General features: G+C 38.8%; 1 protein-coding gene across 6 annotated transcripts in view; it reads right to left on the bottom strand.

The window, feature by feature from the left end:
• Window positions 1-15,714, bottom strand: part of Rsrc1 (arginine and serine rich coiled-coil 1) — a 386,283-nt gene that overhangs the window by 39,513 nt on the left and 331,056 nt on the right. The window contains exon 8 of one of the 6 annotated variants that reach the window (XR_015665494.1): window positions 10,566-10,677. The gene's annotated coding sequence lies outside the window, so the exon portion shown is untranslated. 6 annotated transcript variants of the gene reach the window in all.

The following is a 15,714-nucleotide window of genomic DNA, read 5'->3' as shown; positions in this document are numbered from 1 at the left end:
TTAGAAAATATTCTGAGTGCAATAACTGAGACCCAGAAAGACACATATGCTATGTGCCCACTTATAATTGGATATTAGCTGTAAAGTAGAGGACAGCCATGTTACCTACACTCTACAGACTCAGAGAATCTAAGGAACAAGGACGACCTGTAGGAGGATGCTTGAATCTCACTGACAAGGGGAAATAAAATAGACATGGGGGATGGACTGAGCGAAGATGGGGATTGGGTGGAAGGCGGAACAGGAGGGATCAAGTGTGGGGAGGACAGAGGGTGAGAGAACTGGGATTGGTTGGTAGGGGGCATTTCTGAGACAAACTAGAAACCTAGGAAACTCCCAGGAACCTATGAGGGTGACCCCAGCTAAGACTCCTAGCAATGGGGGATGTGCAATCTAAAACAGCCTCCTCCTGTAACCAGGCAAGACTTCCAATGGAGGGATGAGGACAACTGCCCACCTACAAAACCTTCAGCCAAACATTAGGCAGAACTGGGGGAATCCTGCAGAAAAAGGGAGGCAGGATAGAAGGAGCCAGAGGGGTCAAGGGCAGCACAAAAAAAAAAACATACAGAATCAACTAATCTGGGCCCAAAGGGGCTCACAGAGACTAAACCACTAACCAAAGTGCATACATGGGATGGACATAGGTCCCGTACACATAGGTAACAGATATGTAGCTTGGTCTTCATGTAAGACCCCTAACAAATGGAGTAGGGGCTGTCTCTGACTCTATTCCATGCCTTTGGACCCCTTCCCCCTAACCAGGCTTCTTTATTTAGGGCCAATAGAAGATACGCCTAGCCCATTCCCACTTGATAAGCCAAGATGGGCTGATATCCATCAAATGCCTCCTTTTCTCTGAGGAGGAAAGGAGGGAGGGATGGGGTGAGGTGAGAGGGAGGGGCTAGGAGAAGAGGGAGAGTTAGCTGTGATTGGGATGCAAATAAAATAAAAATTTTTAAAAAGGAGTCACCACATAATAGGGAATATCTCACATAAAAAAACACTTTATCCTAGCAAGTTAAACCTTCGGTGTCAGAAATGGGTTAAATCTCCTTGAGTCATTGCCCAAAAGGTTCCCATAGAATCCCTTCCTCTAAATATCACAGGCTTTTGCTGAGGCTGATTGCCCTCTGTAATCTGATGGTAATCTTCTGCTGCAGATACGACTGTCACCACAAATGGACAAGCCAAACTGGTGGCTAACCTAAAGCTTCACTCCTACTGACTAGTGTTCGTAGCATTACTGGAGGAAAAAGGAATCATTGCTGTCACTGAGCCCTTGAACTTGTGAGCCATAACAATGATCTGCCTGGTACAATAGTGGCACAAATGTTACGGGATTAACCATCCACTTTCTGATGGCATTTAAGGCCCATTTCATGAAATAGAAACCATACCTAATATTACTAAAGTAGCCAAAAACTGGAAACTTGAAAGGTCATGTGTTTCAGGAAGACAGCAATAACGTGACTCCGAATGACGTGCTGCCACCCACAGGCCAGAGCACTGCTAAACCCTCAACAGAGAAACTTCTTGCAGTAGATGGCACTTAACAAAGAGACTCTGACTGGACAATGTGCAGAATGAAAGATTTTAGATCATACAGCTCTAATGGGATGTCTTTATCAAACTCCTCCCCTCCAGATTCAGGAATCTATGTGGAAGAGGAGGTAGAAAGATTTTAAGAGCCAGAGGTGGTAAATGACATCAAAGAAACAGTATTTTCCAAATACAATAAAATCGGTACACATGTGGACTCTTGGAAATTGTGACAACATGCACAGAATCTATACAGATTCAAACCAGTTAAATTCTAGCACTGACATATAGTCATAGCTGTAGTCACAGCAAAGACATAAAGTTATCCCCAAACTATAAGCTATTTGTTATTGAAATCTACTAGGAAAGGGAAAACCAGTATTCTTCAATGTCATTGGGTCTATCAACCATACTCTAGAGCACACCCTATGGCCAGAGTAGCTGGGCAGCATACATGCTCCATATTTGTTTGTTATGTAGGCCTTTTGTTTTAATTTATTACGGTTTGTCATTTTTTGTCTTATTGGTTTTTTGAGTTTGATTTTCATTTTATTTATTCTTTTTTTTTTTTGAGAGAACTAGAATATGAAATTGGGTAGTTAGTGAGAAGGAGAAGAACTGAGGCAAGCTGTGGGAGGGGAAGAAATATGATCAAAATATATTGCATTAAAAATATTAAAAATTAACAAACTAATTGGAAAGAACAAAATTATACAATTAAATGTTCAATTATCAGTGACGGGTTATGAAAGGAAGAAGACAGTTTTCTTTAGGGTGTGGCCTCTTGGTGAGTCACGTCACTCCAGAGCAAAGAGCCATAAGGACAGCAGAAGTCAGTCTTGATGGGTAAAGAGGGAACGCAGGTTAGGTACTATATCAAAGGGGCTGGAACAGGGAAGAGCTGATTGAGGGGCTAAATTTGATTAAAATACACTGTAAGAAATTCTTAAGCAAAAAATAAAACTGAGGGAACAAAAAGAAAATGGTTAACTACATCCCCGGGATTACTCATTTGTCCATTGTGTGGTAAATCATGCTGGCTGGAGTCCTTCCCAAGTGCTTCTTAATGCAACCCAGCAGGTAGAAAACTGCAATCACATAGAGCACATCTAACAAACATCAAACTATCATATAGTATGAAAAGTACAAGGCATTAGAAATCTAGACGTGCTAAAAATTACTCTCAGGTTATTTTGATGCAGGGTATTTTTGGAAACAAACTGGTCAGTTTCAAAGTGGTTTGCTATGAAGTCAAGTTCCAGATCCAATCACTATGTAGTTTACATAATTGCAAAACAAAGAAACAAACAAACAAACCAATACACATGAAAAACAATAAAAATGAGCTAGGAATATAAAGTTACAATGTGAATTTTCAAGTTTTAGCTTTATTGCTTACTATCTACAGGATCTTGAGTAAATACTTAACTCATCCAACTGACTTATAAAACAAGAACATATCATAATTCACAGGGCTATTGTTAGGGTATAATTATATAACCTGGCTAAGTATTAATTTTAGTAAAGGAAGTTGGAATAAACAACAAAACACAAAACAGTTCCTTTCTCTTTCCCTGCTACCACTGTATAAGTTTACCCCAGGATTGTTCATATTGACAGATTTGATAAATGTAAGCAATTTCTTCAAGGCATTCCCCAATTCTCTACCCTACAAGTAATCTCTCCCTTTTCACAAGCAGTCTACCTGCATTTTGTTACCAGAGCTTATTTCTACATTACTTCACACTTTATGCTCATGGCGTATCTTTCTAATGGTCACAAACATTATGCGCGCGCGCACACACACACACACACACACACACACACACACACACACACACACACACACACACAGAGTCTAATTTATCTTCATAGTAGTAGCATTTACCATGGTGTCAGGAACAGAAGGGAGGTTTTGCTAACAGAAGGATATTAGTGAGCAAACAAGGCAGGGATCATGTTTCCATACTGACCTCTCTTTTGAACTACCATTAACTAAAAGAGGTCACTGCAGCTCAATCAACACTAAAAGTCAGACAGGAGACATCAGACTGTGATTGATCAATTAGCGATTAGGTCAGCTAACAGTTATTTGAGGCCTGGCATAGGAAAGATCATTTAAAGAGTAATCATGGGCATTTTCTTAGTCTAAAACAGTGGTAATGGTTCTGCAGAAGAGTGAAGGGCACAGCGCCATAGTGCTTAAACATCCAGAGAACGGTGAGCAAGGCACTGCTACATAGTTTAGGATTTACCATAGAACAAAATTATTTCCTCACAGGTTTATAAATAAGCATTTCTGGCTACATTCTTTTAGGTACTCTATGAATATTTTATATGATACAGACTTTGTATTTACTGAGAAAGTGTTTCACACTGAAAACAGAATGTTACTCAAATACTTATTGTTTCAGAGGAAAACATCTTTAAACATGTTGAAAACAATGTGCTTACCTGCGGTTTGTCACAAAGCACAACTGTTTGAAAATACACATTGAGGTGGCACATCCAAACATTTAAAATACAAGCACAGTAGACACTGTCAGATGTGAGGGGAAATATATAACACTTCAGAGCCCAAACATGAGCTCAGGACAAGAGAGATTTTCATGGCTTGTGTAACCTAGGCCTAGACACGTGGGCTTCCAATGCTCAGGAAGAGGCTTGATTAGAAGCAGAACTAGGTGGAGAAGGATCTTAAAGATTTGAGAGGCACTACATTTGTTAAATATTTTTGGTAGAATATTTACTGTCCTATAAAAGACTAAGAACAATAAGCAACTTGAGAATTTCTATCTTCCACTTTTTGATTTAACAAATACATTTTGTTGTTCCTCAAAAGTCTAAAATCAGAGCCCTTGGATGTTTTTATCAAATCTATGGCAAATATGCAGTTATTGGTGTACTTTCTACCATTTTAATGTCTAATGTTTCTCACGATTATGTCTATCTCTGTATCTATTCTCCTACTTATAATAAGCAATTTAAAATATTACTTTAAAAATTGGACAAGATATATAAAATAATTTTGGAGCCGAGTATGGAATATTTCATTGAGAATTTATATCTTCATAAAGCATAAGAATATATATGCCAGAAAACTGCTAAAGAGAATACCATATATATATTTAAAACTAATCTGCACAGCTTAATCACGATTTTCTTACATGCAGTTTATTTTGTATTTTATAATCCAGAAAATTGTCACAATAATAAATGCGATTTTCACCCCATGTCTTAAAAATCCTATATTCCAACAGTTTGCTATTTTCATTTAAAAATGGTGGTGAAATTCCCTTAATAACCAATAACACCTTTCTTGTCTGTATTCACTCATTCTCTCTGCCCACGTGGGCCTTACTTTTAAACTCATTGAAAATGATGTTTTCCAAGCATGTGCCACATGACTTGTTCATATAAATGGAGCAAATTAAACTGTCTCCACAGATATCCTATCACATTTGTAGTCCTGATTTCTCTCTTTAGCACGTGGCCAAGACACCGTATTATCTGCCTGCAGAGGTTGACCTCAGGATATTAGATTCTGCCACACAGCTCTCTTGTACTAAACCGAGGGGAAACACTTAATCACCCCTGCCTTTTCAGGAAAAAATCAACTTTAAATTTGCCATGATGAAAAATCAATAAAGCAGTAATTGCTTGGCTTATCATCGCGTGGAAGAACAAATTGGGAAGCGAAGCTTAGCGTCCACACAGATTTCAGGGAGACACATGGAGTTTCAGGATCACTAAGCTAGAAAAGGAAAAGGTCTCAGAGTGATAATTAAATCTACTCATGCTGATTTTCTGCCAAATTTATTTCCCAAGAGTATATAAAAATGTTTCACTGCTTGCTAGCCAGGCATAACTAATCAAATCAACATTACACCAATGTATATACAAGACATAAAATATGCAAACTCAAGCCTATAGATACTAGATTAATACTGATAAAAATGTTAATAAGATTAATATAAATGTTTTTAAAAAATTGTTTTGTTCTATAAATATCCATTAATATTTTATCAACTAACATAGCATTTTAATTATATCATATCCTTCCCATCACTTTAAATGGTGAAAGTTTTGATTAAGCTATAAAATTTTATTTATTTAATAAAATTCAAGCTAGCACACATTAAGTGTTTTTATTGCTAAGACAATCCTCTGTACCTTACTTCATCTGGTTTATTCTTCCTCAATGTAAATATATGCTATTACGTATAAATCAGTCCATTCTTCTACACAATTTCCCCACATGCAATGTAAGCTACCATATCTGTTGTCTAGATTAAACTTCACACACAAAAACAGATTCATTGTCCAAAATAAAATGAGGACTATACATCATCCTTCCGACAAGGCAAATAAACACCACGAAAAAAATATTCTGGAGATATTTGGTGTTTAAAAATGACTGGTCCTAATAGACCTAATTCCATGCAGCAGATCAGCATCGCTCTAATGGACGTGCAACACAATTATACTCAAACACTTGCACTAAGAGGAGGAGGAGGAGGAGCTTTGCTTTTTCTTTTGTTAAAAAATGATTTTATGTGTGTCCTTCAACTGGCTACTGGGACTATGATAATTAAAACATTTAGAACAGCACAAGCCCCTCAGCCTCTAATCTGAAGCTCAGGTCAGCTGTCTGTAGATTCTAATTTGTCCTCCATTTGTATTCATGACAAGAAAATACTGAATATTTAACAGCAAACCAGCAGGAGGAGGTATTGTGGGCTTCGAGGTTAAATAATTTGATTTCTGTGCAGATTACATGTAACATCCAACATCCAATCTCACACCTGATTTGGCAATACAATTACAGTAACAATGATGCAGGTGCACCATCGTACAAAGTAAAGAAAGAACAACTTTTCTCATGGGCTGGGAAGCAATAACTTTAAAGTATTACACTGCTTCCAACACTTCTAAGGCTACCTTTTCAATACGAAAGCAAAAATAACTTACAAAGCATGTCAATAGCTGCTCTCTGCTTTGATGGTACTAGGAGATCCTTCTATTTCAGCTCACTAAACAGCAGTGAGATTTATAAACAAAACACAGGTCTGTCAAGGGGCCTGCATGATGTCTTCTGGTCCAGTTTCCTGCCTTCAGGCAGGAGTCCATTGAAACAGAAGCTTTGTTTTGATCCAAGATAAACTTCCATCTGCTGAAAAGTCCAAAGCTCTTTTAAGAGAATGGACTGCTCCTTAAAAGCAAGAAAAGGATAATAAGGCAGAAAGCCAGAGCAGAACACCGCGACTTCCTCATAAGATCATGAAACTGGTTACAACTGTTTCCAAACACACACACACACACACACACACACACACACACACACACACACACACACGGCGGGGGGGGGTTGATATTAAATTTAAAAACCCTGTAACATAGAATGTATGTCCAGGATACTTCATGGAATTGAACAATGTATTTGAATTAAGATTTAGGATATAAAGAGGAATGAGCTTATTATACATAATCATGTCAAATCGTGTAGAGATGAAAATGTGTTTTATAATTTCATCATTTTCCATATTTTAAATTTACTTTCTGAACAAGACCATAAACAATCACATTAACCTCTTTCTTTTCTCTTTCCATCCCTCTCCTTCCTCTTCCTTTCTCTTTCCTTCTTCCTTTCTTCTTCCCTCCCTCCCTCCCTTTCTTCTTCCTGCTGATTGGTAGTTTTATTGTTTATACTTACTAAATAAATCTGAGGGCAAGAATAATGATGAGGACTTTCATTCAGAAAGTGGGCACTACAATACTCAAAGTTCTTCCTGGCCCTTTTTTCTGTACTGATGCTATCCAATGCCATATTTTAAACAATGACCTCTAGTTGGACGTTGAGGTACACCTATAACAGCTACCTCAGCAGGCTGAAGTGGAGGGACTGTCAGAGTCCAAGGTTCCCTATGCTGGGCAATATGGAGAAATCTTGTTCTTTCTGTCTCAAAGAAACAAGACATTTTTGTCCTCTGAGTTTTTAGAATCAGAACCTTTCACTTTTAAATTACTAAAGAAATTATTCTATATTGGGCATAGCAAAATGGACACATAAGCAGAGTCTCTGCTCTCACAGTTTACCCTCTATAGGAACACATTATTACTTAGTGGTAAATGTCGAGGAGCTGATTAACCCTAAGAGGGGAAGAAACAGAGAGAGCTGCAGGACATTGTCTATACCAAGAAGCTTTCAACACACGGTTCACATACAAACTTAAATTTCACACATTCCCAGGTTTTAAAAATCACCTTCTCTGCTTGATTCCTCTTTTCTTTGGTTTGCAGTGGGGCAGTTTTGTGGATCTCCTTTGTTGTCTCCGGACTGGCAACTTCCAATATGATTCAAAAGTATTGACCAAACTAGTAACAATCTCACAGGCCTTTCCTATACATGTTATAGGTTTTGTTCTTTTGTGTGTTTTTTGTGTAAATACTGAGTTGAGACTCTGTTCCTTATGTGAGGGAGAAGACTAAAAAGTCATTAAGGGCCAATAGGTAAGTTTTGTAAAAAAAAAAATTATTTCATTTTCTTGTACGCTTATAAAGTAGCAGGTTTCTTTATGATATTTTCTTAAATACTTAAAAGTTTCATTAACCTTTCCAAAATCCCCCCCACTATTTTGCATTTCTTTGCTTCTATACTTGCTTACATGTTCCTAGTCCCAGAATTTCCTCTTCCATTTTTATATCACAAGTGATCTATGTTTTATTTTAGTGTGTGTGTGTACATGTCAGTGTGCAGATGCAAAGGTCAAATTGGTTTTTCTTTCCCCTTTATGTGGTCCTGGAGGTTGACCTCCGGTCACTTGGCATTGATAGCAAGTATCTTAACACACTGAGTTATTCACTGGACTCCAATAAACAGGTAGCTAATGATGCATCTTTCCAATTTTAGCTATTTGCACAGAGGGTAAACAAATACAGAGCAGGATCACCCCTTCTAGTTTTATGGGGATTAGAGAGTGGTAGGAACTAATGAAGACTTTATACCTAATATGACTTAAATGTGTTAAACGATGAACAATCTAGGTCAATGAAAGAAACTAGAGCCGAGGTGCAGTTAAATATAAACAATACTATTTCCCAGCTGCCCAGAAACCAGTTCACAAGAATAAAGTTCAAGCTTATCCTCTTCAAATAGCAAGGTGTGTTGAAACATCTACAGGCCACTTCTAAAAGCTTGACACTGTTCTTCCTTTTAAACCCTGTTTGTGCATTGTAAATCTGTTGCTGAACATGAAAGATGAAATATTTCAAGGACTATTCCAAGGATTTGCCAGGACTCTACGTAAGTACCTGTGATACATGAGCTGGAGTAAAAGATGAAACTCTGGACAGGCATTTTATGAAAATGATGTGTAAGCATACTGATAACTTTTAAAATCACTCACAACATTTAAAAATAACATCAAAGACAAGTTTACATAAAATATAGAATCAAATATGGTTTTATTACTTCAAAGACACGGCCAAATGTCAGGTACCAGTAAGCATTTGTAATTTGCTTTAATTCTGTCACAGAAACTATAATATAAAAATTAGAAAAATAATGGGAGAGCAAGATGGCCCAGTGGAGAAAGGTATTTACTACCAAGCCTGATCTAACTGTGATCAGTAGAGCCCACATGGGAGGAGCAAAGCCCCACTCTCCCTCAGTAAATGAATGAATAAAATAATAAGCTAGAAAAAAGGAATTTTCTTATTCTTTCACCAGCCCTTCCAAAATAGTTTTCCATTGGATTCTCAATATATAAAAGGAAAGTCTGTAAAATATTTACTACTTTAAATGTACTAAACTGTGGTAGACTGCTTACGACCGACATACAGGAAGCCTTGGGTTCCATTTCCAGCACTGCATGAAACTGGACATGGAGATATTCTATATCTATAGAGGTGGAGAATTCCAAGTTCAATGTCATGTTCAGCTACATAAGGAATTTCAGATCAGACTGGGCTACATGGCTCCCTGTCTCAAATAGCAAACTAATACCTACCTAAAAGGAGCTGGTTGTTTCTGAACTTTAGAATTCCATAAATTTTTAAAAAGTCTAGAATAATTTGGACCAAACTGATAATATATTATGGTTCTTCCAAAATGACGCCTCTAAAACTTCTAAATTAGTACATATTTCTTCACACTGTATCTAGGATTTCACTGCATCAGATAGACGGAAAACAGAGACCTCTAAATTTATAGGAAAAATATCACTTCCTATTTGTACAATGCTTTCTTCCATGCAATTTTATATATTATGGAAAACATGCCAGTTGTAAAGATGAACAACTAGACAGATAATTACATTTAAGGAAATGTGAAGGTGCTAAATGATCACCCCCACTTTTGCTAAAACCAAAGCCAAACTATACTGTAGACAGTGATGACAGTCTGAAAGCAGGATCTGTAGGAGGGACAACCAAGACCTCTAAGATAGTACTTGAGAGCTACTGGCTCATGAGCTGTTAGTTTTAAGGCCAAGATTAAGGCATCATGATGAATCAAACTGGCTACTTAATATCTATAGGTAATATTACACATATGACTGCCCAAACAAGGCTGTACCTTTTAATCATAAATAAAGCACTTAAAAGGTTTGTTAGTTCACTGCACAGGCAATGTGCGTAGGAAATAGTACCATAAATATTAGGAAGAGCAATCTGAAGCAGGCACTGGGCCATTACTGAGATTATATAAAGAAGAGTGAAATATACATCATCTTCACTCAATGTGCTACAACTTAGCTGAGAGTAATATGAGTATTTTAAATAATGAAAAAACTAATACTAAATAATACATAAACCCAAGCACCTAAGCAGTATCCTCAAATATCACTCATAGAATAATGAATATATCGCCTCAACAGCGGATTCCCACAGATCCTACATACTCACAATGCTGCTCTTCAGAGCTCACTTACAATCTGAGTGGTCAAACACTCAGTTCTTTTTTTAAATTTTTTTTATTTTTTTTATTAACTTGAGTATTTCTTTTCTTTTCTTTTTTTATTATTAACTTGAGTGTTTCTTATTTACATTTCGAGTGTTATTCCTTTTCCTGGTTTCCGGGCCAACATCCCCCTAGCCCCTCCCCCTCCCCTTCTTTATGGGTATCCCCTTCCCATCCTCCCCCCATTGCCGCCCTTCCCGCAACAATCACGTTCACTGGGGGTTCAGTCTTAGCAGGACCAAGGGCTTCCCCTTCCACTGGTGATCTTACTAGGATATTCATTGCTACCTATGAGGTCAGAGTCCAGGATCAGTCCATGTATAGTCTTTGGGTAGTGGCTTAGTCCCTGGAAGCTCTGGTTGCTTGGCATTGTTGTACATATGGGGTCTCAAGCCCCTTCAAGCTCTTCCAGTTCTTTCTCTGATTCCTTCAACGGGGGTCCCGTTCTCAGTTCAGTGGTTTGCTGCTGGCATTCGCCTCTGTATTTGCTGTATTCTGGCTGTGTCTCTCAGGAGCGATCTACATCCGGCTCCTGTCGGCCTGAACTTCTTTGCTTCATCCATCTTTTCTAATTGGATGGCTGAACATGTATGGGCCACATGTGGGGCAGGCTCTGAATGGGTGTTCCTTCTGTGTCTGTTTTAATCTTTGCCTCTCTATTCCCTGCCAAGGGTATTCTTGTTCCCCTTTTAAAGAAGGAGTGAAGCATTCACATTTTGATCATCCGTCTTCAGTTTCATTTGTTCTAGGCATCTAGGGTAATTCAAGCATTTGGGCTAATAGCCACTTATCAATGAGTGCATACCATGTGTATTTTTCTGTGATTGGGTTACCTCACTCAGGATGATATTTTCCAGTTCCAACCATTTGCCTACGAATTTCATAAAGTCATTGTTTTTTTTCCATAGAATCATATTTTTTTTTTATTAACTTGAGTATTTCTTATATACATTTCAAGTGTTATTCCCTTTCCCGGTTTCCGAGCAAACATCCCCCTCCCCCCTCCTCTTCCTTATGGGTGTTCCCCTCCCAACCCTCCCCCGATTTCCGCCCTCCCCCCATAGTCTAGTTCACTGGGGGTTCAGTCTTAGCAGGACCCAGGGCTTCCCCTTCCACTGGTGCTCTTACTAGGATATTCATTGCTACCTATTGGGTCAGAGTCCAGGGTCAGTCCATGTATAGTCTTTAGGTAGTGGCTTAGTCCCTGGAAGCTCTGGTTGCTTGACATTGTTGTACTTTTGGGGTCTCGAGCCCCTTCAAGCTCTTCCAGTTCTTTCTCTGATTCCTTCAACGGGGGACCTATTCTCAGTTCAGTGGTTTGCTGCTGGCATTCGCCTCTGTATTTGCTGTATTCTGGCTGTGTCTCTCAGGAGCGATCTACATCCGGCTCCTGTCGGTCTGCACTTCTTTGCTTCATCCATCTTGTCTAATAGGGTGGCTGTATATGTATGGGCCACATGTGGGGCAGGCTCTGAATGGGTGTTCCTTCAGTCTCTGTTTTAATCTTTGCCTCTTCCTTCCCTGCCAAGGGTATTTTTTTTCCTCATTTAAAGAAGGAGTGAAGCATTCACATTTTGATCATCCATCTTGAGTTTCGTTTGCTCTAGGGATCTAGGGTAATTCAAGCATTTGGGCTAATAGCCACTTATCAATGAGTGCATACCATGTATGTCTTTCTGTGATTGGGTTAGCTCACTCAGGATGATATTTTCCAGTTCCAACCATTTGCCTACGAATTTCATAAACTCGTTGTTTTTGATAGCTGAGTAATATTCCATTGTGTAGATGTACCACATTTTCTGTATCCATTCCTCTGTTGAAGGGCATCTGGGTTCTTTCCAGTTTCTGGCTATTATAAATAAGGCTGCGATGAACATAGTGGAGCACGTGTCTCTTTTATATGTTGAGGCATCTTTTGGGTATATGCCCAAGAGAGGTATAGCTGGATCCTCAGGCAGTTCAATGTCCAATTTTCTGAGGAACCTCCAGACTGATTTCCAGAAGGGTTTTAATAGTCTGCAATCCCACCAACAATGGAGGAGTGTTCCTCTTTCTTCACATCCTCGCCAGCATTTGCTGTCACCTGAGTTTTTGATCTTAGCCACTCTCACTGGTGTGAGGTGAAATCTCAGGGTTGTTTTGATTTGCATTTCCCTTATGACTAAAGATGTTGAACATTTCTTTAGGTGTTTTTCAGCCATTCGGCATTCCTCAGCTGTGAATTGTTTGTTTAGCTCTGAACCCCATTTTTTAATAGGGTTATTTGTCTCCCTGTGGTCTAACTTCTTGAGTTCTTTGTATATTTTGAATATAAGGCCTCTATCTGTTGTAGGATTGGTAAAGATCTTTCCCCAATCTGTTGGTTGCCGTTTTGTCCTAACCACAGTGTCCTTTGCCTTACAGGAGCTTTGCAGTTTTATGAGATCCCATTTGTCGATTCTTGATCTTAGAGCATAAGCCATTGGTGTTTTGTTCAGGAAATTTTTTCCAGTGCCCATGTGTTCCAGATGCTTCCCTAGTTTTTCTTCTATTAGTTTGAGTGTGTCTGGTTTGATGTGGAGGTCCTTTATCCACTTGGACTTCAGCTTTGTACAGGGTGATAAGCATGGATCGATCTGCATTCTTCTACATGTTGACCTCCAGTTGAACCAGCACCATTTGCTGAAAATGCTATCATTTTTCCATTGGATGGTTTTGGCTCCTTTGTCAAAAATCAAGTACCCATAGGTATGTGGGTTCATTTCTGGGTCTTCAATTCTGTTCCATTGGTCTATTTGTCTGTCTCTGTACCAATACCATGCAGTTTTTATCACTATTGCTCTGTAATACTGCTTGAGTTCAGGGATAGTGATTCCCCCTGAAGTTCTTTTATTGTTGAGGATAGTTTTAGCTATCCTGGGTTTTTTGTTATTCCAGATGAATTTGCAAATTGTTCTGTCTAACTCTTTGAAGAATTGGATTGGTATTTTGATGGGGATTGCATTGAATCTGTAGATTGCTTTTGGTAAAATGGCCATTTTTACTATATTAATCCTGCCAATCCATGAGCATGGGAGATCTTTCCATCTTCTGAGGTCTTCTTCAATTTCTTTCTTCAGAGTCTTGAAGTTCTTATTGTACAGATCTTTTACTTGCTTGGTTAAAGTCACACCGAGGTACTTTATATTATTTGGATCTATTATGAAGGGTGTCGTTTCCCTAATTTCTTTCTCGGCTTGTTTCTCTTTTGTGTAGAGGAAGGCTACTGATTTATTTGAGTTAATTTTATACCCAGCCACTTTGCTGAAGTTGTTTATCAGCTTTAGTAGTTCTCTGGTGGAACTTTTGGGATCACTTAAATATACTATCATATCATCTGCAAATAGTGATATTTTGACTTCTTCTTTTCTGATCTGTATCCCCTTGACCTCCTTTTGTTGTCTGATTGCTCTGGCTAGAACTTCAAGAACTATATTGAATAAGTAGGGAGAGAGTGGGCAGCCTTGTCTAGTCCCTGATTTTAGTGGGATTGTTTCCAGTTTCTCTCCATTTAGTTTAATGTTAGCAACTGGTTTGCTGTATATGGCTTTTACTATGTTTAGGTATGGGCCTTGAATTCCTATTCTTTCCAGGACTTTTATCATGAAGGGGTGTTGAATTTTGTCAAATGCTTTCTCAGCATCTAATGAAATGATCATGTGGTTTTGTTCTTTCAGTTAGCATTTGGGCTAATAGCCACTTATCAATGAGTGCATACCATGTGTGTTTTTCTGTGATTGAGTTACCTCACTCAGGATGGTATTTTCCAGTTCCAACCATTTGCCTATGAATTTCATAAAGTCATTGTTTTTGATAGCTGAGTAATATTCCATTGAAACACTCAGTTCTTAAAGGTTGGACTCTTGGTCAGAGACTGGGGTTGAGGTATACAGAGAGAGTGTGAGGGGGTAGCTGAAATATATATGATTGAGATACACTATATACCTATATGAAACTGTCAAAGAATAAGTGAAGCATACTCCAAAAAGATTTTTTTGGTTAAAATTAAGTTTTCATAAAGTCAGGAAAACAAGTGGAAGCTAGGTATTTTGGTAAACTACAGAAGAAAATGATTCCGTTTATAATGTCAAATTGTGCTTTTGTTTTGAGATCAATTTTGAGATGAATATATAAGAACTAAGACAATGGTATTTATTTAATGAAAATAGTAATTGCTACTTAGCTATTAAAAACAATGACTTCATGAAATTCATAGGCTAGAAAATATCCTGAGTGAGGTAAGCCAATCACAGATAAACACACACAGTATGCACTCACTGATAAGTGGATATTAGCCCAAATGCTCAGATTACCCATGATACAATCCACAGACCACATGAAGCTCAAGAAGAAGGATGACCAAAGTGCGGCTGCTTCAGGCCTTCTTAGAAGTGGGAACAAAAATATTCAGAGGAGGAGATATGGAGACAAAGTTTGGAGCAGAGACTGAAGGAAAGGCAATTCAGAGCCTGCCCCACATGGGGATCCACCCCATATACATACAGTCACCAAACCTAGACATTGCTGATACCAAGAAGTCCATGCTGACAGGAGCCTAATATACTTGTCTCCTCAGAGGCTCTGCCAGAGCATGACAAATACAGAGGCAGCCAACCATCGACCTGAGAATAGGATCCCCATTGAAAGAGTTAGAGACAGGATTGAAGGATGTAAGAGACTTGCAACCCCATAAGGACAACAGTACCAACCAATCAGAGCTCTAACCCCATAAGGACAACAGTACCAACCAATCAGAGCTCCAACCCCATAAGGACAACGACAACAGTACCAACCAATCAGAGCTCCAACCCCATAAGGACAACAGTACCAACCAATCAGAGCTCCAACCCCATAAGGACAACAGTACCAACCAATCAGGGCTCCCAGGGACTAAACCACCATCCAAAGAGCACACATGGACAGACCCATGGCTCCAGCTGCATATGTAACGGAGGATGCCTTGTTGGACGCCAATGGGAGGAGAAACCCTTGGTTTTGCCAAGGCTGGACCCCCCAGTGTAGGGGAATGTCTGGACGGGGAGGTAGGAAGGGGTGGGTTGTTGGGTAGGGGAAAGGGGCTAACATTTGAAATGTAAAATAAAAAATGCAATAAAATTAAAAAAAAAAGGGGGGGGGGCTGGAGAGATGGCTCAGCAGTTAAGAGACCTCTTTCAGAGGTCATGAGTTCAATTCCC

The sequence above is a fragment of the Rattus norvegicus genome, chromosome 2, assembly GCF_021556685.1.
Source record: "Rattus norvegicus strain SHRSP/BbbUtx chromosome 2, alternate assembly SHRSP_T2T, whole genome shotgun sequence".
Lineage (NCBI taxonomy): Eukaryota > Metazoa > Chordata > Mammalia > Rodentia > Muridae > Rattus > Rattus norvegicus.
Note: the sequence above shows the minus strand (reverse complement) of the source record. Positions and strands in the feature narration are given on the sequence as shown.